Source organism: Rhipicephalus microplus, chromosome 3, assembly GCF_043290135.1.
Source record: "Rhipicephalus microplus isolate Deutch F79 chromosome 3, USDA_Rmic, whole genome shotgun sequence".
Lineage (NCBI taxonomy): Eukaryota > Metazoa > Arthropoda > Arachnida > Ixodida > Ixodidae > Rhipicephalus > Rhipicephalus microplus.
This window is the reverse complement of record NC_134702.1, coordinates 269470146-269494980: the sequence shown is the minus strand read 5'-3', so window position 1 is coordinate 269494980 and position 24835 is coordinate 269470146. Positions and strand designations below refer to the sequence as shown.

General features: G+C 44.6%; 1 protein-coding gene and 2 long non-coding RNA genes across 3 annotated transcripts in view; 2 read left to right on the top strand and 1 right to left on the bottom strand.

The window, feature by feature from the left end:
• LOC142804260 (uncharacterized) overlaps window positions 1–24835 on the top strand; it is a 376481-nt gene that overhangs the window by 39241 nt on the left and 312405 nt on the right. The gene's annotated exons all lie outside the window — the stretch shown is intronic.
• LOC119168072 (protein RCC2) overlaps window positions 1–24835 on the bottom strand; it is a 103607-nt gene that overhangs the window by 52323 nt on the left and 26449 nt on the right. The window lies entirely within an intron of this gene.
• LOC142804261 (uncharacterized) lies at window positions 295–8596 on the top strand. Its single transcript, XR_012894553.1, has 2 exons — window positions 295–523; window positions 8505–8596. It is a non-coding gene; the product is annotated as an uncharacterized LOC142804261 (long non-coding RNA).

The window sequence follows — 24835 nt, the reverse complement described above, 5'->3', positions numbered from 1 at the left end:
CCCGAAGGGAATCATGAGGAAATGCGAATGCATTGCTTGCGCTGATAGAGGGCACCATTACCGTCCGACATTCGCCTTCACCGACTACTGCCATCGCCTCGAGAGGGGCCCAGAGAGCGAACGGTCGAGAGTGAGGAACGAGCGGACGGGAGGAGAGGGGGACCAGTGTTCTCGGCTCTGCATTGACGTTTCACAGCAGCGTCTCGAGCACACATTTCCGGATATTCTTGAAAGGCAACCAGCCAGCGAATGATCGAGAGTGATAAGCACACGCCCGCAGCTGTTGCTGTGGGAGAGAGAGTGAGAGCAAAGAGATAACACCTGCCAGTGCGCAGCCGCCGCTGCCAGATGCCTGAGATAGCCCGACTAAGAAATGCATTGACATTTAAAAAGACGGTGCAGCCTATTGTGTCGCATCGTCATCAATAGGCAAGCGCATCTAGGCTAAGCCGACAGTTGCGGCCGCTAACACTCCAGTTATCAAGGCAGACAACACTTTGTGTTACAATGTGATTGCCTCGAGGTTTGTGCCTGTCTGTGTGCTTTTTCGTACTTATTTTGCATGTAATCATGTGTGGTGGGTCGCTTGCCTCATGTTTACTGTGCTTGAGAACGGTTCTTCGATGCCCACGTGTGTGGCAGGCTGTTTCTTCCAGTGATGATGCCGCCAAGCATTTGTGTGACGCTGAGCAGCTAGAACGCAGAAAAAAAACGCTACTGTGAAGTACAGTCGATGTCTGATTTTTCGGACGCCCAAAATTTCACACATGCCTGATTTCCCGTACTCATCTGCGGCACTGTCAGGTTCGCCATAGTGAATTGAAAAGTCCGGAATTCTGGACGTTTATAGTTTGGCCATCCGATTTTCTGGACTTTTTGCCACTAACTGCAGACTTGAAAGACACCGCTTTCGTATGCCATACCCCCAAAAACAAAAAATGTCGCAATCCAGCTCACGCCAATCAGTTGCCAGCCATAGCTTAGACCGCATGCTGCTGCTGCGCAGCCAGTGCTCCGACAGTGGGAAAAGCTACGCTGTTGACCTATCGTCTGCTGTCAGCATGTTTGCAGACTTGTGGAAGGCAGTTACATAACAGACCCTCCGGAACTGTTTCGCCATGTGAGCTAGATGCTAGAGCTGTGCGCAGCCACCACCGCCTGGTTTCTTGGCACCGCCGAAATTTTCACCGAAAATAAAACAAAGTGACCTCGACTTATTCTCAATAATTACTTGCTTCATTCTTCCAAATATAAAGCTGATTGCAGGAACTCTGCGTGACCTCGATATTGACCCAAAACCGGGACAAATTCAGCCGAACCTGGGGATACACTGCTAGAAATTCTTCTTAAGATTCGGTGCTAGCAAATAATGATGAAATATTTTGAAATGAAATATGCATTTGAAATGAAATATGAATGCAAACGTGCATTTTGAACTGGGAATATGCATCATCAATTCATGGAAATAAAAATATTACATAGAACAGTAAATATTAAAGACATTTTTTATACCAGTGGCAGGCACATGTGCTCATGCGCAGAAAGATCGTGAAAGTAGCGGTTCGTATACAACGGATCTCCCACTCCACCGTAAAGACCATTCAGTGCAGAGCAGAAGAGATCTTTTTAACGGCGGGAGGTTCAGCGGATCATTGAGGGGCGTTCACGTAGCTTCGTTGTCGTTTTGCAGCCACGATGAGTGCGTCTAGGGAAGACGCAATTATACAGACAAAGTGAAATGTATGCAGTTCCCTTAGTAAACTTCGGATATATATAAATTATATATATATATATATATATATATATATATATATATATATATATATATATATATATATATATATATATGTATATATGGAGATCGGTACGTGACACTCTGCCAAAACTATCAAATACTAACCGTAAGTATGCAACGTTGCCTAAACCAGGAAAGCTAGCATTCTCCTGCCACTTTCAAGGAGATACCGCTCCTTGCGCCGCTTCGCGACACACACAAACAGCACGCCCGTGAAAATTGCAGGCCAAGTGAAGCTCCTGCGCGCAGAACCAAGTTGAAAACGAGAACACCCGTAGGCAGTTCGCTAACGCAATCGGATGCGAACTGTGTACTAATCACCATTCCCGCAAAAGTTGAACGATCACACCACCCGATTTTTTTTTTTCAAGGTTATAGTATGAATCTATATGTACTTCAGCAAGCGACAGGAGCCAGAAAAAAATTGCCGCCCAAGCACCAACAAAAGCTGAAACGTGTGGTCCTGGTGTTTAGCAGTGGGTTGAACCCGACCCTTCACTGCAGCCTTTCGCAATTATTGGTTACATGTTCGTACTCCTTAATGACACATGTTAGACACATGTTTCGCTTGGTCTACTACAGCATTTCACATGCTTCACGTTGTCCCTCACATGACGACGGTCATAGAAGAGTAATTAGCGGTTAAATGCTTTTGAATTATGTTAATCGCATTGGTTGTTCTGGGATCAAACAAGGCGTGGAGAGTTTTATATTTATTTATCGTAACAAGCGCTATCTTTTGCATATCATGGTATCCTTCAAACGACATTGTTTCCTCTACTGCTTCTATAGGAGTCTTTCATCACTTGCTTGGCAGGTAAATGTACACTCAAACCTCGTTATAACAAAGTTGAAGGGGAGCCACAGTTACTTTGTTATATCCATTATTCCGTTATATCAATTGTAACAGTTCGTGGCAATGTATGCTCAGATGGGCACACACCTATAAGCATGAAAAGAAGAAAACGGCCTCTAGCCGGATGTACCACTGCGCGACCACGCGTGCGACGGCAAATAAACCCGGTCGAAGCTCAATAATTCGAACACGCTTAATTCGAACTCACGCTGTGGTCCCATCAAAGCTATGTGTATTCCAATGGGCGAAAATGCCCTGTAATTCGAACACACAAGCACTTGCAACGGTTAATTCAAATGTACCGGGCTCCGAAAATGCTCTCAGCACCATGCCCCATCCCACGGCAGCACTTCTCAACGCTGCGCGCGAAGAAGGAAAAGAAGAAAAGGAAAGAGAAGAATGTGGCGAGTGCTTGCTCTCTTTCAAATGCCGATCTGCATCGCGCCTGTGCCACGCTTCTCCCTTTTCCGTCTCTGCACGTAGTGGCCCTTCTCCTTTCAAGGCCGCGTGCGGAGAGAGGAAAAAAAAAAAGCTGTAGCAGAGAATCGACTCTCTCTCTATTGCTGATCTGCTTCTCTCCGTGTGGAGACACTACTTCCTTCTTGGTGCAGAAGGTAGCAACGGAGACGCAGTCGTTGCCTTCGTTTTCGTGAGTGTTGGCTGTGGACTTAGCCGCGCACTACTATGCTTTGCAAACGGCGTGCGAAATTGACTCGCTACAAAGCAAACATGTGCAGACGCACAACACCGATTACTTCAATTAATGACGGATGTTCTCTGATTTGTGAATAAATCTAAGCCTTCGGAAGCTTCCCCATCGTGTGTTCTTAAGTGAGAGGGAAATCGCTTTGCACCGCGGCACCGCTTCTGGGTCATGTGACCCGCTGAGTGCTTCCTCAATCCTCTCCGTTGGCTGTGTGAGAAGGACGGCTCTCTCGGACGCGCGTGGCGTGGCTGTAAGGTCGGAACAGGAGTTTTGAAAGAGCCGCGCCGAGCGAGCGTCAAACTCCGCAGAAAACGTTATATTTAACACACAACACTCGGTTTCATTTTTATTGACTATTTGATAGACTAATTTAGTTAGTTATATTCATTTACCGGTCAATTTTACTTCGTTATAACGAGGTTTAAAATGCATGGTTCTCAGTGGAGCTTTCAAGGGGGATTTCATTTACACTGTTATATCCATTATTTCGTTATATCCTATTACGTTATAACGAGGTTTGAGTGTATCTGCAAGTTTGTACACTCTATTCCCTTGGCATTTACTCGTGGAAATAAATAACCACATAACTAAAGAAAACACCCCCCCCCCCCCATCCCCAAACGAAAAAACTGATGCTTTCCTGAAGTCAATTGAGCAATGTATGCGGACTGTGCATGTAACCTTGGTAATATATATATATATATATATATAAACAGAAGCGAGAAAGCACAACGTACGAGGAAACACTTTTATTAATCACATACGTTTCAGCTGGTGGGCCAGCCTTCAACAGTGTGACCCACCAGCCATCAGTGTGACCCAAGGCTGGCCCACCAGCCGAAACGTATGTGATTAATGAAAGTGTTTCCTCGTACGTCGTGCTGTCTCGCTTCCGTTTTTATTACGGAGCCAGTGCGCTTCCTTCTTCGCTACGTCTATATATATACATATATATATATATATATATACACACACACACATATATATATACACATATATATAAACCATTGCTTTGGGGCCACTGTGGTATAAAGCGATTGAGTGTGCTTGCACATGAGCCACGTTCTTGCTGAAAGCCAGATAAATACACGAGAGGGGACGTGAGAACGTTACACTCATTCGAGTGCCGCACTTCGCACGAAATTTTGCGCTATTGTTCATCCGTCACTGGGCAGCTATACCCGATGTTACCGGATCTTCGCACATAATTTGTTCGGTTATAGCGATTTTTCGTCACTTCAGCGCCCGGTCACATGTTGCTGCATGCCAACGCTTTTTCTTGCACCTTATTTTTCAGTACTGACTATGTGCATGCTAGTCAAGGCAAAAGGTATTCACAAATGCTCGTACCGTCGCTAGGACGGTATTGACTTCATAATAAACTCAGACACAGACATTGGTGGGTCCAATCCACTGCTTCTCGATGGGGCAGCGAATGCTCCCTTCCCTAGCGGAAAGCTTGCGAGGTGCTTCTTTATATCGGGTGCCTCCATCCAGGCGACGACAGGTTTCCCAGCCCTTCCAATTCCTGCCAAAAAGGGCAAGGGGCAGCACAGAAAATTGAAAGTCACCGCCACACTCCGGAGCCACGGAACCCCACCGGCGTGCTGCGCAGAATCGAAGAAGAATCTAGCAATACAGAGCATTGCTCAAGGAGACAGTTTATATTTCTATGGTTTTGAAAAATTTCTTCCCATTTTCCTCAATTTGAACGACTCTTTGCTCTCTTCTCACTGTAGAGTATAACTCCCCCCCCCCCCCCCCCCCCCTTTTGCGCCACGCCGCCGCCAATCCAATGAGCCTCACGCCAGTCACACGTCGCCGCTGGAGGTTATAACACCGACGCGCCACCGCCAGCAATTTTCATACCGGCGCACAAATCTACTGGATGCCGAGACAGCCGTAACGTGATGACAAAATCATCACGTTACGGAGGATTCTGACGACTTCGACACCGAGATCAAAGAAACAGCGCCTACACAGCCAACAAGCTTGGAGTTGACGAGAGCACTGACACTATCATCAGTTTACAGCAACAGCGTCACGTTGACTGAAATTGAGGTAGACGTCATCGCAGGCAAGTGGAACATCGTACAAACGAAAATAAGCGCCTTCTTTTTTTTTCCTTTCTCGCCTAAGTGTTTACAAATGCGGTAGTGCCAGCCACTCAAGATTTTCTTCTTTTTCTTTCAGCTCTTTTCAGAACCGCCTGAACGATGCACTCGATTAATTGCAATTTGCTCCTGCGGCAACCCTCTCAGTCACTGAAAAATACCTATTAAAAATTGTGTTTTCGCTAGTGTTCATTTTTCCAGACTGCCCAATTTTCCGGACGTTTCCGCGGTCCCTTGAGGGTACGGGAAACCAGATGTAGACTGTACCACGTACTGCCTTGCAATTCACAGAGTCCGGAAGTGTATTATTCATTATAGAGCAAATCTTTTTGTCACAAACGAACACAAATACAGGCCCACATTGCTACATCCAGACGACAGCATAAATCCACTGCGCCGACTACTCCCTCTCAATAAGCACATGCAACGAAAAAAAAAAAAAAACTGGTATTAAAAGGCACCCAGGGTGTGGCTTTACCCTCTCAATGAACAACACACCCACGCAAAACGAGAGAATTTCAGACATTGTAGTGGGGCCTCTTTTGGTGCCGACTCTTTCCGCAAACGAAGCAGCAAGAGGAATCCTTTTCCTCTAACTGTTGCTGTGATACGTGCTTAACGTCGAACAATCACTTGAAATGTTCGCGATACCAAGAAGCATCCGAACAAGAGGTCACAGAAGGTAGGACGGGGTAGAGAACACGGAGAAGAAGTTATGTGTTTCATGCGGTTAGAGTGAGTCGTGCAGTGCGTTCAGTTGATTTTGAAGAATCAAGTGATGACACAGCTTGTGCATAAGAGTGTCACCAGAATGACGATCAGCATTGGAGTTCATTTGAGTGGTTCTTGGAAGAGAAATATTTGAGAAACGTTTGAAGAAGTGGTGGTCAGATAGCAGTTTATTCCGTTCAAGAAATTAGGTTATGAAATGTACGAGTATATGTTCAAGTATTTTGCAGCAGGATGACGTCAGAGTAGTTTTCCTTTCTTAAGCGGTCTCTTTTTTTTTTTTTTTTTGAACTGCCACTATCCGGGCGACATTCCAATCATTTGGAATGATAGCTAGATTTAAAAGGAACGAAAAATGGATAAATATAGGTGATACAAAAGCTACACGGCTGCTTTCAAGTTGAAAGTGATTGATCATGCACTTGACAACGGCAACAGGGCCGCCAGTAGGCACATCGGAGTCGATGAGTTTGTTCGCTACTGGTGACGGCAGTGCGAGCAGCTGAAAGCCACCAAGACGCGTAGAGCATTCCATGTAACTAAGATTGGTTTTATTGATTTGATATGCGGGGTGTAATGTCCCAAAACCACCATATGATTATGAGTGACCCCGTAGTGGAGGGTTCCAGAAATTTCGACCACCTGGGGTTCTTTAACATGCACCCAAACCTGAGCACACGGCCCTACACCATTTTCACCTTCATGTGACTAAGACTGCGGTGGATGGTAAACTTTATTTTGTCGAAAGGTAACTGCAGACGATTCTGTGTTAGATGGCCATCAGCCCAAGGTTGATGTCGTAAGCTAACTTTTTGCGAGCTCCCGCTGAATGCTAACGCTACACCTGCAACGCCCACAAGCTCTGCGTACAGTATTCTCAGTACTACTTGCTTGCGGCTTTTGTGTATGTTGCCTTGTGTTGAACCTGTGGTTGTATTGTTAAGGTAAGTTTTGACTAGTACTTCTCAAAGCTTGCAGTTAGTTGCTAGTGTGAGAATCCTGATTTGCGGCCACTTCAGTTTTTTTTTTTTTTGCTCTGTACGTTTTTGCGGAAAATTTCCCGGCATAATACCCGTGCCACACGGGCACAGGAAATGACATTCGGTAGTGAAGGCATTCAGTTTCCGAATGACATTTGACTCGCATGATGTCGATTAGATCACCTTCTGCAGTAATCAACTGTGGAGTAGTAATAGAAACATAAACATGCATTTATGAGCTACGTAATTTATAATTATTTAATACATACTGCAGACATAAGGCCCATGCTAATCATCTTTACTATAATGTCTTTAGCATACATTTTTAAATAACCTATAATATGCAATACGAGTGTGCAAATAAATGGTACAGTGTGTTAGTTGTTCCAATCATTAATGGTGTGCGGAAAACAAAAGAATACTTGAATCTGCCGATTCGGGCAAAATAAGGGGTTACAACATTCAGGTGATGTTGGCAGTAGGCCTCGTTGATAGTAGACTCAAATATTCTGCCGGATCAAGTGCAGTTTATTATCGAGAACCCGTGACAGAAAGTGAAGCCCCAGTTTCTTTTCTTTTGTTTTTTCGACGCAATTCAAGATGGACAAAATCATTCGACTGCATCAGTTCAGTTGGTGAGTCGAAAGTAGAAAATCTATTGAAAACATATCGGATAGCCTGTCTTTGGATTCGTTCAAGGTTTTTTATGTTACATTGTGTGTAGGGGTCCCATGCAACGCAAGCGTACTCGAGAATTAAGTAATAATACGCAAGAAGTTTATCAGACACCGGAGCATGTTTAAGTTTGTATTTAGTGATAATTAGTGGAGTTTATTGGTTCAAGGGCCAGATGTGGCCAAAGAGCGCCAGAGCGATGATAATGAACTGTGCGATGTGCAGTATAGATAAAACAGATGCGACGTGGCTGTAAATGGGCCTAAAAAACAGTCGCTGTAGGTGCGTAAAAATACATATATAGTAAAATTATGGCAATGACAAATGATGTGTGCTATGGAGACATAAAATGGTTTAAAAGTGATATGTATGTGAAATAAAAACTTGGCATGGAGCACCAGTGCCTCGACAGAGCCCTTAAAACAAGAGCATGGAGGCCTGGGCTCATTGAAAGCTATCACAGCGGCATCCTCTGAACAGAGGATGCGCTATGAACCTGTTGGGCTAAAAACATTCAATACTACATCCTTTAAAAATCTTAAAACTGATTTTGCATCAAAAAGCGGCTCTTCACCGAGAAACATAATCGGATGTAAAGGAAGATTATAGCGGTATGCTAAAGCAAAATATTTCTTTCTCTCACTTTCAGCTTCCGGACACTCCAGGAGGACGGTTAGCCTCTCACACCACATCTACCACAAGTAGGAGGTTCATTGCCAGTCAGCAGAAAGCTATGGGTACCATAAGTGTGTCCTATTCTGAGGCGACAGAATAGGACATCAGTTCGTCGTGTTCTTGTAGCGGAGGGCCAGTAACCCAACCGCGGCTTAATCAAGTGAAGCTTATTATTTATTTCTGTGTCCCACAAGCGTTGCCAGTGGTTTCGCAGTTTTTTACGTAGGAAGGGTTTTAGATCTGTTGCAGGGACAGTAGCGGTGGGGTTAATAGCGCGCAATATAATTGACGTTGCCATTTGGTCAGCTAACACATTGCCCTCGATGCTTCTATGGCCAGGAACCCAGCAAATAGTAACATGCTGGTTGGACATATACGCTGTACACAGAACGGAATACAGCTCAATTATTACCGGATTTCTGAATCTGAAAAGGAATCTTAATGCACTCACGACGCTTAACGAGTCTGTGAATATAATTGATTTTTGTATGTTTGATTTCCGTATATGCTTCACAGCCGACAATAGTGCATAACCCTCAGACGTAAATATACTTGTTTCCGGGTGCAGCACACCGGATTCCGAGAAGGATGGTCCGACGGCTGCATAAGCCACCCCTGCATGCGACTTAGAAGTGTCAGTATAAAACTCTACGCATGAGTAGTTGGACTGGAGTTGTCGGAAATGCATTTTAATATGTGCTTCTGGTGCATGTTTAGTGATCTCGGCAAAGGAAGTGTCACAATGCATGAGCTGCCACTGCCACGGCGGTAAATGTTTTGTTGTGGGCATAGGACAAAGTTCTAACAGCGGAACACCCATTTCCTCACTTAAGCTTCTCGTTGCGGCTTTCTCGCTGCGGGTCGATTATGGTAGAGGGTGGCAGCGGTCATATCGTTTATAGCTGAATAAGAAGGATGCTTTATGTTTGCGCGTACCTTTATAAAATAGGTGAAACTGCTATAGAATCGCTGTAGGTGAAGTGACCCCTGAAAGCACCGGTTGCCAGTCGGATACCCAGATGGTGAACGGGGTCTAGGATTTTCAAAGCACTTGGCGTTGCGGAATGATAAATTATAGAGGCATAATCAAGGCGCGACCAAACAAGGCTTTTGTACAAGTTCAAGAGACACTTCTGATCACTATCCCATGTTGTACGTGATAGGAGCTTTAGGAGGTTCATCGCTTTCAGACATTTCATTTTTACATGTTTAATATGGGGAATAAACGTGAGCTTAGAATCTAAAGTGGTTCCTAGGAATTTATGCTCGCTGCTCACAGAGAGTTAGTCTCCCTTAATCGCAATATTTGGTAGTGGCATTACCCCTCGTTTGTTGGAGAAGAGTACGCAAGTACTTTTCTGGGTGTTTATTTTAAAACCATTCTCATCCGCCCATTTAGAGAATTTATTCATTCCAAGCTGCACTTGTCGTTTGCAGATAGACATATTGCATGATTTGAAACTCATCTGCACATCATCAACATACACAGAATAAAACATCGCGCTTGGAATGACTGACTGCAGGGAGTTCATTTTTACAAGAAAGAGTGTGCAACTAAGCACGCCCCCTTGCGGAACACCAGTCTCTTGGGTAAATGATCTAGAGAGAGCATTTCCCACTTTTACTCGAAAGGTTCAGTTAGACAGAAAACTTTTAATTTTAAAGTTGTGTGCCGCAGTCCAGGAACCAATCACGGAATCTGATATTGACACCTGTCATAAGATGGGCATATCTAAGGAAGGAACTAGGAGCATTGTTGTACGTTTTGTGCGACGCGACAAGCGGAATGCCGTTCTCATGAAAGCTAGAAAAGTGAGGCCCTCGGCTAGAAAAATTAGTCTCAAGAGCTCAGCACCAATCTTTGTAAATGAAAACTTAACCCGTCAGGATAAACAGTTGCTTTTTGCTGCAGTGGCAAAGAAACGGGAAGTTGGTTGGCGATTCGTCTGGACGCAAGGAGGGAAAATCTTCGCGCGAAAATCGGAGACATCGGAGAGACTCGGAATCTGTTGTCGGGAAGATATAGATAAGATGCATTAGTGAATGAACTCTGAGTACTTGGGCTGTTTTTAATTATTCCAGGATGGCCAAGGTTTCAGATTGTCAATATCATGGCCAAGATAATCTCTTGTGCATCTTCAAAGTGTTGTCTGAACAGTATGCTGCATTTCATCTAAATGCTCGCAGCGTTAAAACCAAAACGGATGACATCAGCCTGTTCCTCAACCGTTTTGAGAGTAAATTTCATGTTTTGTGTTTTACGGAATCTTGGCTGACTCCGAAAGATAGCCCACCACAGTTCGCGAGTTATGTTCACAATGGCATTGTTCGTTATTCGAATCGGGGTGGTGGGATCAGTATGTATGTTAAAGATACCCTCATTCATGACGTTATCGACGACTTGACCTGTATCACGCCTCATATAGAGTGTCTTACAATGTGTGTGCAAAATGTAATAGTTGCAGCTGTTCACCGACCTCCCACTGGGTATAAGTCTGAATTTTTTTATTTTTATAAAAAAGCTTCTGCACAAACTCTATGTGATGCGTAGTCCATTCCTTATCATGGGTGATGTAAATGTTGACATGCTCAGTGGGGATGCATCATGTGAGCAGCTGAAAGCTATTCTAGACTCGTTTGCCTGTTCCAATGTCATCACACAACCTACACGTCTTACCACCCACAAGGCCACTTTGCTCGATGTAAGTATCACAAACGCCCCCAGTCAAACTTGCACCAATGGTATATTATCAACACTGTCGAAATTTGGGCTTGTTGGTGCATTGTGACGACAAAAAATAGCGCAAAGAAACGGGGACACAAGACGAGGACACACGGCACAGGCACTAACTTCCAACATAATGTTTATTACCACCGCACACTCGCCTATATCACAGAGAAAAATAACATCACATGACATGAATGATGCGCACAAAAAATTAATTTCTTAGAAAATACAATTCTTTATCACTGAGCGTAAGAGAGGGAGTGCTGACGCACTTAGACCCCAGTGAAGCGATAGCCTCAGCCTCAATAATCTCTCTAGTAAGCTTGTCAAACATTCTCTTGATAACTGTGCATGCATTGAATATCGGCGCGCAGCCGCAGGATTTACAATGTATGGCCAACCAACTTCCCTGGCCGTTTTTCACATTATTACAATGTTCTCTTAATCGATCATTAAGACAACGGCCCGTCTGTCTAATATACTCTTTACCACACGAAAGCGGGATACGATAAACAACGCATATGATACAGGGAACATAAACAGTTCGATGCTTCTTACTACAACCTTTGGGTTTTCCGTCACGGTCATGAAGGCCACACAGGCTGACCAACTTCTTAGGAGCCGAAAAGACAACCATAACTTCAGAGCGCTCAGCTAATTTCTTTAGGTTGTGCGATATCTTGTGATAGTATGGTATGACGACTAGGTGCTTCGGTTTCTCAGAGTCACGACTCGCTGTACATCCTGGGTTGCGAAGCGTACGAAGCAAGCCTTCTGCAACTGAAGTTTGGGCGTGCATAGGATAACCTGCTTTCAACAGACGGTCTGACTGATTATGAAAACTATTGGCGATTTCGTGCTCACAAGATTTGCTTAAAGCATGACGAAAACAATGACTGATGATGCCTCTTTTCCCTAGTTTGGAGTGAGCTAATTGGTAAGGAAGGACCGGTTTGTTCATATGTGGTTGGTAAGCCCAACATATGCGGTTAGGATGAAAGGTGAAGAGGACATCGAGGAATTTTATGGCATTGCTTTCAGGCAGTTCGTGAGTAAGAGTCAAGGGTTTAAAACACAAGCACAGGCCCTGCAGACGCCAGCTGTACACCACCACTATAACCGAATATGGTGTATCCAAGGTAGGATAGCCACACAGGGTTAACCCTTGCCGCCAGGAAACACGGAAGTCAACGGAAGAGAGTAGAGGACAGGGAAGATTTAAAGTAAGAGAAAAGACGAAGATGTGAGGGGGAGACGGGAAAAGGCGACTGCCGATTCCCCCCAGGCGGGTCAATCCGGGGGTGCCGTCTACGTGAAGCCAGGGCCAAAGGGGTGTGTTGCCTCTGCCGGGGGGCCTTAAAGGTCCAATCACCCAGCGTAGCTCAACCCCCAAGATCCCTTTTTCCCCGGACACGGCAAAGCCACGCACGGCCAGGCGTGGGAGGGAGTCAGAACTCCCCCGTTAGCTCGGGTCCGTGGTGTCGCTACACACCAAATGCCTACTTGCGCAGGCGCCCCTGCGGGGAAGTTTGTATTTAAGAAAGCATAGTTTTCTGAAGGCAGAGGAAGATGCGTTTTGAACATGAAGATTCCAGGAAAGGTCCCTGCAAATTGTGAAGCCCAAATATTTATAGTTAGTGACTTCTTTAGTGGGAGATGCGGGTCGAAAAACGCAGTTTTTTCCAAAATTATCGATTTTTTATTTTTGCCTGTTTTGATAAGATTAGTACCTCTACTGTTATGCAAAAAAAAATACAGGCCGTGACTTAACTGGAAATGCTTTAAAATTGCATCTAAAGAGCACAAGGTGCCTGTTAAAACGTTGTAAGTGTGCATTCTTTGGGCAGCTTGCCGCCGATAATGCGCCGCCACTAGCCATTGTTGATCACATGAGTCGAAGAGTCGAGAGTCGAGCTTCACTCTTCAAATAACAAGTTTCTCTCGCTGATGCAGCGCAAGAAATAATAAAAAGAAGCACTCTTCTGCACATTTTTCGAGCGCCGCAACTGGCTCATCACATGGTACGAATCAGGGACCGCCATTGGCCACTGCGCGCCTGCATGTGCTAGAAAACTATTTGTGGGGTCCATGTCTTGTCGAGCAGAGCAGCTGAACAATGCTTTTCTTGCGTAATTTTCTCCGTTATGAATGAAAAAAGGCATTGCTCGCAAGTGAAAGCCCTTGTGCGGTACGCTCTGTAGGAATAGGCTACGAGCAGCTGCTACGATTTGCGGCAGTTCTTCGCTTGCAAAAGCCAATGCATCAAAAGTCATTCACACCCGTCAGCCGGAAAGTTGGTGATGCAGCAATGGATGACGTCAGCGCCAATCTTGAGAGGTCGAAACAGCTCACAGCGAGAAAACTTAGCAGGGACGACATTGCCATTATGCACGACCGTATGTGACACAAACATGGCTGCAAAATGGCATGACACTTTTTGAACGGTGACGTCATTGATCATCAATCAATATATAAATACTTGGGTGTAACACTTAAGAGCAACTGTTCATGGAATGCGCATGTGCATGCTGTAGTTGCAAAAGCTGCCAGAGCCCTAAATTTCATTCAACGAAATCTGAGCTCCTCCCCTGCTGTCCTAAAAAGTACCGCGTATATTTCATTTGTCCGCCCGATTTTGGAATATGCATGTTGTGTGTGGAATCCGCGCCAAAAGTCCTTGATTGATCTGATCGAGAAAATACAGAACAGAGCGGCAAGGTTCGTTCTCAGTAGGTATAAGCGAGGTGACAGCTGTACTGAAATGAAAAACGAGCTGGAATGGGAAGCGCTCTCCTCTCGCAGAAGAAAATTGCATTTGAAATTGTTATTTCCGATCTACCATAAGAAGACTGGCATCAATAAAAACACTTACCTTAAACCACCACATTGTCTGTCTAGAAGGTCTGATCATGACCTTAAGATTCAAGAATACCGGACTGGAACGAACCTTTATGCTAATTTTTTTTTTGTTCATACTGTACAAGAGTGGAATCAATTGTCTTGTGACCAAGTGTGCTGTCATAACGAAGACTTGTTTTTTTCAAAGCTGTAGCCCCCCCCCCCCCCCCGCTTACACTCCTTTGGGCAGAGCAGGGTATTTCTGAATAAAGAATAAAGAATAAGGACACTGGACTTAGTTTGGATTTCGCAGTCTTGTCGAACTTCCTCCTAGCTTGCAGTTGGCACAAGGCTCTGCCAGATGAAGCGAAAGTTTGGCAAGCGTTTCATGGCCCTGTCTGTGAGCGAAAGGTCTGTGAGGAGTCGGCTCGGAAAAGCCGAGAGAGACAAACTCAGGGTGCTGCCGTATTTTTGTCGCAGTGGCCACTACAAGAAGGATTGCTCTTTTTGGTGTGCTAATTTCATCCGATTTAATATCTTTCATAAATAAAAACTCAATTTTAACATTAAAACTCGTTTTTCTTAAAACACAAATTTCGCCATTTTTTTCAAATGTGCCCCTCCTTTTTCGGACACTTCTAGTGCTCGTATCAGCATGAAATTTTGCCCAAGTTTTAACTAAAGTATGATAAATGCAATTATCTAGTTTAAATAGCAATATTTTATTGTATAATAAAAAAGATTGTAGGTATACCTTTACTAGGATAGGTGAGATATGGACTTTTCAAGTCTATTATATTTCACGCGTATTACATATTCTGCATGTGCTTCCTAATTAGTTATCTGCTCTCTACACTTTATTTGAAGCATTATTAATTACGAATGGTAAAATATTACAGAAGTTTAGGGATGAAAAGAGGGGGGGGGGGCAAAAGGGTTAAGGTTTTCACTTTGTCATGTTGCAGAGCTAAAAGTGTGTATCCCTCTTGGGAGAAGCGTCGCTGAGAAAGGCCAAAAGACTGTCACGGTGAGGACAACAGGCCACGAGAAGTCTCACTTCACCGTTGCGCTCTCCTGCTGCGCAGACGGCACCAAGCTACCTCCCATGCTTATTTTTAAGAGAAAAACCTTGCCAAAAGGTACGAAGAATTGTGTGCCTGTAATTATACCCGGCGGCATGACCAAGATGCTTCAGCCACTCAATATTTCGGTTAATCGCAGCTTCAAGGCCGTCCTGCGACGTTTGTGGGAATCATGGATGTCGGAGGGTGAACACAGCTTCACTAAAACGGGGCGCATGAGATGCGCTGAGTTAGGGGAAGTGGCGAAATGGGTGAGCGAAGCATGGATCTGACAATATCTGACAAGATCATTGTGGCGGGCTTTCGCAAGGCCGGTTTGATCCCCTGCGTGACCGATGTTGAGTCCGAATCGAGCGAGTCGGAGGACGACAGTGACGTGCCGGAGGACGACGTGCCCAGAGTACAACCTAAAATAGCTGCGCTATTTGTCAGCGACTCGGAAGAAGACGACTTCGATGGGTTTGACTAAACGCTGCTAGCCATCGCAATAAAGATACTCCAGACAGAAAATATTGTGTTTATGTATGTTGGGAAGAGCTCGCACGCGTGCGTACAAACAGCTGGAAACTTGCAAGTGCGACGGCCGCCTCTAGCATGAATTTTCGTAGTGCTTTCTCATGACGCAGCACTTGATGGCCGGGTGAGCAGGTGCGACTTGTGCACCGGTGCGACTTATATACGTTTTTTTTCTCGGAAAAACTGCCATTTTGAAGGGGGTGCGACTTATAGACCGGAAAATACGGTGCATAGGCAGGAGGAAACACCTTATCGTCAGATATATCAGTATGAAGCCGCGTTTTTGTTATAACTGTAATGTGTAGATTGTGCTGCCAAAGCAATACACTCAAACCTTGTTATAACGTAGCAGGATCTAATGAAATAATGGATATAAAGAATTAAATGAAATTCCCCTTAAAAGGTCCATTGAGATCCATGCATTTTAAACCTCATTATAACGAAGTAAAATTGACCGGTAAATGAATATAACGAACTAAATTAGTCTGTTAAATAGTTGATAAAAAAATAAAACAGACCGTTGTGTGTTAAATATATCGTTTTCTGCGAAGTTTGACGCTTGCTCGGCACGGCTCTTTCAAAACTTCCGCTGCGACCTTACAGCCACGCCACGCACGGCCGAGAGAGGCGTCCTCCTCACAAAGCCAGCGGAGAGGATTGAGGAAGCACTCAGCGGGTCACATGACCGAGAAGCGGTGCCGCGGTGCAAAGCGATTTCCCTCTCACTTAAGAACACACGATGGGGAAGCTTCCGATGGGGAAGCTTCACAAATCAGAGAACAGCCGTCATTAATTGAAGCAATTGGTGATGTGCGTCTGCACACGTTTGCCTTGTAGTGAGTCAATTTCGCACGCAGTTTGCAAAGCATAGTAGTGCGCGGCTAAGTACAGCGCCAACACTGTCTAAAGACACCGGCAACGACTGCGTCTCCATTGCCAGCCTCTGCACCAAGAAAGACGGAGTGTCTCCACGTGGAGAGAAGCAGATCAGCATTAGAGAGAGAGTCTATTCTCCGGGACAGCTTTTTTTTTTTTCTCTCTCTCTCCGCACGCGGCCTTGAAAGGAGAAGGGTCACTACGTGCAGAGACGGAAAAGGGAGAAGCATGGCACAGGTGCGACGCAGATCGGCTTTTGAAAGAGAGCAAGCACTACGCCACATTCTTTTCTTTCCTTTTCTTCTTTTCTTTCTTTGCGCGCGGCGTTGAGAGGTGCCGCCGCGGGATTGGGCATGGTGCTAAGAGCACTTTCGGAGCGCGGTACGTTCTAATTAATCGTTGCAAGTGCTTGTGCCTTCGAATTACAGGGCGTTTTCACCCATTGGAATACACATAGCTTTGATGGGACCACAGCGTGAGTTTGAATTAAGAGTGTTCGAATTATTGAGCTGCGAGTGGGTTTATTTGCCGTCGCACGCGTGGTCGCGCAGTGGTACATCCGGCTGGAGGCCGTTTTCTTCTTTGCATGCTTATAGGAGGGTGCCCATCTGAACATACACTGCCACGAACTGTTACAATTGATATAACGAAATAATGGATATAACAAAGTAACTGTGGCTCCCCTTCAACTTCGTTATAACGAGGTTTCAATGCACCTCTAATAACTCAGTTATATTTTTAATGCTGCGAGCATTCATGTTTAGCAGGCGAAACATTTTTCATTCTAAGGGAGTTTTATGTCACCCTTGTGCTTGATCGTTTCGACGATCTTCATTTTCACTCTGATATTTTTAGTTTCATCCCAGATATAGATGTCTTTGTCAATTTAAAGCTTATCATGAATCAAGCTTACCTTTTTCCTTGTTGCTTGTCCCGTTTTGCACTGTTCCACAGAAGTTTGCTTTTCTTTAACGTTGACTGCGAATAATCGATGCGAATGAAACTACTGGATCCCTTAAGCTTTTCCACATTTTCCAGTATTAGTTTCTTTTCGTTATCGTCTTGTAAGTACAATATGACAGGCCTTTTATCCTTTTGTTTATCAAGCCGTGTGCGCCCTATTGAAGCGCACTTCACTTCCATTCTATCTTGAAATACTTCCTTCACTACTGTTTCCTTGAATGATGCTTCCGTTTCGTTGGGGTTTTTTCGGAATACCATGAATAACAAGGTTGGACCATCTGCTTCGATCCTAAACTCTTTCCTTACCGCGCCTATTCAATTTCGGTCAATCTGATCGATGGGTTCAAGTTGAAATTCCCGCGCCCCAACGCGCCGTATAGACATGAGGCGCCATCTGAAATGAAGCTCAGGTAGCACACAACCCGTGTCAGTTTCGGTTTTGGTTTCCGGAGACCCGGTGATTTTTGACCTTGCTTGGAAGATAAGCGAGCGTGTGGCGATAGCGGCAGCCATGGCGTCGTCGTCGCGCGCCGGGTCTGGAAGGAATCGTCATATTTCTCGTGATTCTAGTGTTGTTACAGTAGATTTTTCGGATGAAAGTGGTAGCAGTGGCCCTGAAGAAGATTCGCTATCAGCGGAGTTTAGCACCGACAGCGATGAAGCCCTCAACACTCCGGGAACGTCTTCGTCAGCTCGACGGTGAGTTTTTTTTACGGGATTTATCGCGTTGTTGGGCGCCTGCGAGGGGACCGAGCGTGTTGTCACAGTTATTATCTCTATCCGCAGGATCTCTACGTCCTATGGGCGCGATTCAATGCCTCCCGCTGCAAAGCGCGTGTAGTTTTGTCCAAGACGGAAACCGGGAGTCGATCTGGGCATGGCGCGACGGAGCAGCGCTAGTCGGTTTCTTCGAGCCCTGGATTTCTTCTTGCTGTTTTTCACAACAGAACTCGTCACAGCGATGTGCGAGAACGCAAATAAATACGCCTGGGCGCACATTCTCGAGAAACCAACGTACTCGGAACGCGACGGATCGTAGAAAAATGTTTCCCCAGATGAAATAATTAAGTTCATCGGACTCCTCGTCTACATGGGGATAGTGCAACTGCCTCGCCTGCACCTCTATTGGAGCACAGCAGAGTTGTTTTCTGGGCTAATCCCACATGGGGTTATGCCAAGAAAACATTTTTTCTCCTTCCTCGGTATGCTGAGCGTGACGGATCATGAAGCTACCAATCCCGCTACAGACGGCAAGCTGCACCGAATTGCTTTTTTACTTCGGCACATCAATAATGCATCTGCGCTCCATTTTCAGCCAGACCATTACATTTCCGTCGACGAAAGAATGGTGAAATCTAAAGGCCGGTCGGGAATACGACAGTATCTTCGCGACAAGATTGTCAAGTGGGGATACAAGCTGTGGGTCCTCACAGACTCCAATTCCGGCTACACAGTGCAGTTTAGTGTCTACACCGGGAAGCGTGAGACACCGAGCGTAAATGGACTCGCATTTGATGTCGTGACTAGCCTGTGTGAAATGTATTTTGACCAGGGATGCACACTATTCATGGACAATTTCTACACGTCCACGTCTCTTTTTTTGCAACTCCTGGAGCGGAAGACTCTTGCTTGTGGAACGACACGGAAGGATCGTCGCATGTTCCCTGCGGAATTGAAGGACTCCACATGGGAGAAAAAGGCCAAGAGGGGAGATGTTCGCTGGCTGCGGCATCAAGGCGTCCTGTACTTTCAATAGAAGGAGAGACGCGCGGTGCACATGATAAGCACTGCCCATACTGCGAACAGCCATGTGACTGCAACACGGAAACTAAAGGTCGCTGGCCAAAGGAAGAAGGTCCCAATTAGGAAACCAAGACTAATTGAAGAATATAATGCAGGCATGCTTGGAGTAGACAGGTCAGACCAGCTCTTCGCATCGTACAATGTGTTGATGAAGTGCGTCAGGTAGTGGAAAACTTTGTTCTTCCACTGCATCGACATCGCTGTTGTGAACAGTTTTATTCTTTTTGAAGCCCATAGGAGAGAGCACCCCGAAATTCCAGAACTGCACCGAGCGCCTCGTTACAACCAGCTTGCCTTCCGAATGTAGCTTGTGAAGCAGCTACTGGGAATTGAAGCCACAGGTTTTGGCAGCGCCCCTCCCTCTCGAGAGTCTGCGCACAAGCCAAAAGTGATGGAAACGAGGCGCAACTGCAAGCTCTGCTATGCGAGCCGCAAGGTTGAGCACAGGACGAGCGTCTTTTGTGAAACGTGTGGCGTTTACTTGTGCTTCATCGCGACCAGAGACTGCTTTGGTGAGTGGCACCGCCACCACAAGGGATAACATTTTTGTGTGGTCTCACAGTTGTTTACGTGTACTCTTGTAACCTCTGTGGTCTTTAGAAGTAACTACTACCTAACCAATGTATATTCAGAATTTGTATTGCCATCTTTTCGCTTGTTACACCCACTTTTTTTGAAAAAAAACTTCTGCCTTTGAGAATTTTTTTGTTTGTTATTTTTTCATTCTTACTGTGTAATAAAAACTTGTTCTAAATTTATTGAAATAAATAGACTATTCATTCCTCTCCATTTTCATGGGCTGCAGAACATCTAAAATATTTTTTATCTGCGGATAAAATTTTTTTTCTTGCACCCTCACAAAATTGTCCCGTAATCACAAGTGCTAACTTTTTTTTCTGCTGTGCTAACAATTTTTTATGTGTACTGTTGAAACATTTAGGATAGTTAGCTATGTAATTATGCCACAAAACACATACCTTGAATTTTTTTTACTGAGATATTTGTGCCCACCATGCCTACTTTTCCCCATTTTTTTGCGGTAGTTGCAGGATGTTGTTTGGGGTTTTTTTTCTGCTATTGTGTTGCAAACACATGTTTTGTATTTATATCATTAAAAGCGCATTTATTTGTCTACATTTTGGTGTATTACAATCAACAAAAAAACATTGTTATATAACGATAAACTTTTTTTTCTGCACCACATGAAAACGGGTCTTTTCCTGACGGTAAGGAAAGAGTTAAAGTCTATCAGTCTTTTGGTCTGGAAGCTTCAGGAATGTTCTATCAAACGGAGTGAGAAATGTACTTGGCCTGCCTGGTAAGGCAAAGCTGAGGTTTCAGAGAGCTTTCTTTCAAACTGGGCAAAACATACAATGTAATTTGTTGACGACAGTTTCGTATACCTCCTAGAAGAATTAAATGTAGAAATAAGCATATTACACTGTCGTTATATTTCGTTTGTTACTTTGTTTAACGACGTTCTGACCGACCGTGTAGCAACTTAGGCCAAAGCTAGTCAGATCCGCAGCATAAAAAGAAAATGGTGCCTGTCGCATTTATTTCACAGCGTCTACCAGCTGAAGAAAAGTTTTTAAACACTTGTTTAAGGGACCAGTGTAAATAACATATGGGAAAGTTTCCTTCCAGTCGAATCAAATGTCGTTTTATATAACTACTTCATCAGCTGTGCCATAGAGAGTATGCATTTCTCAGTCGAATGAGTTTTGTCGATGGCGTTAGGTGACGAATGGCATTTGGGCGAATGCTATTTTGTTCATCCGTCTGGTAATGCGCGAATGACATTAAATCTGAAAACATTAGGAGGTAAATGCCATTTTCTCTGCCCGTGTGGCACGGGTATAATTCTTGCACCTCCCACTTTTCATTGGTCTTTCACCAAAAAAGTGGGGGTCTTATGCGAGTAAATATGATAGAATTAAATTGTGTGCTTACAGGGTGCGTTTCGAGGAATCGATGCATCAGCCCATGGAGCCTGCCCGGCGATTGCTTCCCCATTAATGGGTCAGTGACACTTTTCATTTCAGATGAGTCAAACGAGCAAGCATTCATGAAAAGTATTGGGGCCCACAGTACGAAATATTGGCACACCGAGGGTGAACATATGTAAAGTACGTATTTCTAGTATTAACTTCAGTATTGAACCTGTGATGCGCAACTACAAAATGCATTGTTTACAGCCAGACTGGAGTCACTGTCACACATACCAATGAATGCACAAGCGCTTCACCTGGGACGAGCTTTAGCGCCAGAGAGGGCGCAATGTGAACTAGGCCCAGGACGCCGCTTCCTCGGCATGCAACAAGCAGCACCTTTTTTTTTTATCTAGTCCCCCTGGCAGTAGCGTGGCTCTGCACGTGCAATGCACAGCATTTCAAGCACTTTAATCATTCTGCTCCCTCCTTTAGTTACCTCTGCAATATGTTTTGCTTTGTCGGCACAGCCAGATCTATGAGCGCCTGCGTGCACAGTTCAAACATATACATTCCACTTTCGTCGAATAGACATTCTGCAAGAAGTCAGCGCGCTGTCCCGTCGTCTTTCTTAGTCTGCGTCTTTTTCGTGGCGACACATTTTCACAGTGTATCCCCACACACAAATAAGCCAATTCTTACATACTGCCATGCAATTACTAACAACATTGAACGTGGCCGCTTAAGAACATCCTTTCTTTGTTATCATGCACTCCAATTCATCTTAAAAATAGTAGACTACAGAAATTCTTCAAATCAGGCAGGATATTGAAATAACCAAATTTAAATTAGTGAGATTTTCCTGCATTTACAGTCTGTACATATAGTGCAGACAAGTTGTGCAGACAAAGGATGATATTGTGTTCAGGGGATACCAAGGTAATCTACGCCTGAATGTACTCAATCGAAAATCAGCCGGGCATGAATATAGGTCGACCCCTACTTAGTGTTCTACGAGAGGAAAAAAAAAAATATTCGAATATTGGCCGACCAATGTTTCTTTTTTTTTTAATTTAGAAACAAACAAATTGACAAGTAGCACACCTCAATTTACACAACTTAGCGCCCTAAACACTGCCGGGGCCGTCATCTTGTCAGATGTGCAAGATGATGTCATGGGATTCTTTGCAAGCATCCGCGACTTCCCAATCGACGTCGTCCTTGCTGCCCCCACTGCCAATCGCTGGGCCGCAAAATGCACGACGCCTACATTTGCACGCAAACAGACGGTCCCGCTGCTTTTGGCGACCCCCAATCGTCTCATTGACACAAAACTCGTGCTGCACGGCACAATTGTGCTTAGGTCCCCGGTAAAAATTATCACTTGCTACTTGAAATCACCTGTGTAGCTCTGCCGACGTGACAGCATGCCAACCGTGCAAAACCAAATGGTGGTGATGGTTACAAGAAGGCGCCTGATTTCTGCAGCCCGGTGGAGAGCACGGCGCAGCGCCTAAAGCAAATGTGAACCGTCACCCCGTCATGCCGATCGTACAAAGAACAAAGCGCAAGGCAAAGAGGCCTCAGGCCAGTAGTGCAGCTGCACGTCGGAAAGCCGTCTAGGGACTAAAAACTTCAGAGCCAATACCTAGGGAAATCGCGGGTTTCATCGCAAACACGGCAGAGCAGCTGCATATCAGAGCGGCTGCATTTCGCGAAGACGGTACGCAGCTATTGCACGAATATAACTTCGTTGTCCATTACTTAGGTAGTCGGAAAGGAGAAGGGAGGGGGGGGTCTTCATTTCAGATTTCATAGATAACGTGCGTATGCAGCAGCAACCGCTTGAAGAACAGCGAGCGCAACAGCTGAACGCCAGAAGTTCGCTGTTTTTGGTTGGTTTGATTGTGAATATAGGTCAAGATTCTTTGGTCAGGAATATAGGTCGATAGCTGGTTATGAACAACTTCGAAAAAAGAAAGCGACCTATATTCGAATAAATACAGTAATAGTAGTGCAATGTCTTTATATTCAGTCATCTTTAATTCAATTTGTAATGAAATTCCATTTCATTCCTAATAGCTCTTCGATAACAATGTCATTTAATTGCATTTTAAGAACATTTTTTCCATCGTTGAAAACTGATACAGAAAGTCTTGAAAGAATTAAAACAGTGGTCAGTGCCAATAGTGCGATACCATGACAAAATACAACACTAAAATTTAGGAAAATGTGTGATACTACTGGCTTAGGTTGTTTTAGAGCAGGTCTTGGAGCAGGTTTCAGAGCACGAAAAAATGCATTTTGGAGCAGCAAAACTGGCTTTTGCAGCGCCTGTTCCTAGCAGCAATTTTAAGAAACGTACTGCACTCATGACAGATGACCGATTATAAGACGATTTTCCGCACGCTAATCAACCATAATAAAAGTATGAAAAACAAAAAATTGGATATATCACCCATGTCTCGCCTGATCTGGTAGAGAGAGCCATGGTCAAACATATAAACACAACACCTTGTTATGAAATGACTAAAGATGACATGACTATCACAGATTAACTTGTACATTTTTGGACAAAAAGATACTACATAAACGTCTGTGACGGCACCTCTGCATTATACCAACATCACGAGAAGAAAACACATGTGGCTCTTTTAACAAGTTCATCGACCACACGCTTCTTTTACTGCAGCCTAAGAACATCAGAAACTGCATAGGAAGTTCTGAATCTTTTAAATGACCATTTGAGAGTAAACATTTTCAGACACAGGGCAGCCATTGCATCAGTCCAAGAGCAAGCAATACTCTTAAGCGTCATCCCAAGCACAAAATAGAGTCTGTATTTGACGCATGACCACCAAGCAGAAAGTTTCCTAAACTTAAAGTTTGCTGGGTTGACTTTGGTCGCTTGAACATGCGCAAGGAGCTTTGGTGTGGTGTAGTATCCGTCTCAGTGTGCACCAAGTAACCCAGCCACGTAAATATTCGCAAATACAATCGAACACAGATATATCGAACCCATATATATATATATCAAATCTTCGTGTATACAAAACTCGTTATTCCCTTGAAATTTCTTTATAAAAGTACAGAAATTAGGACGTTTATGTCGAACAGTATTTTTACCCGCCTTTGGATATATCGAATGCCGCGCAAACTGGAAGGTGGGCTGCGGCACTCGCTGTGCGTTGCCCTGCGATCTCCACGGTAGCACAGCTCCGCGCGCAAGTTAGAAGGTGCGTTTTGGTACTTACAGCGCCCGGCGACCTCTTCGCTGCACTATGCCTCCGCCAAAACCAGAAACACTCGAAGATAGGGGCGAGAGGACTCAGGCCGCAGTCTCCAACGTGCGAAACACCTTTTTTTCTTTTTTTCTTCGTTTCTCTTTCTCGTGCATTCGTTTCTCTCTCTCTCATGATTTCTCCACGTACCCATTGGCTTGGAGAGCGAGAATAAAGGAGCCGATGTCCTCCTCTTTTCGCTTTTCTTTTCTTTTTTTTTTTTTGCTGCCATTTTGCGAGTTTTTATCGGCAAACCACAGCTCGTGCCTCTTGCTGTTGCCCGCACA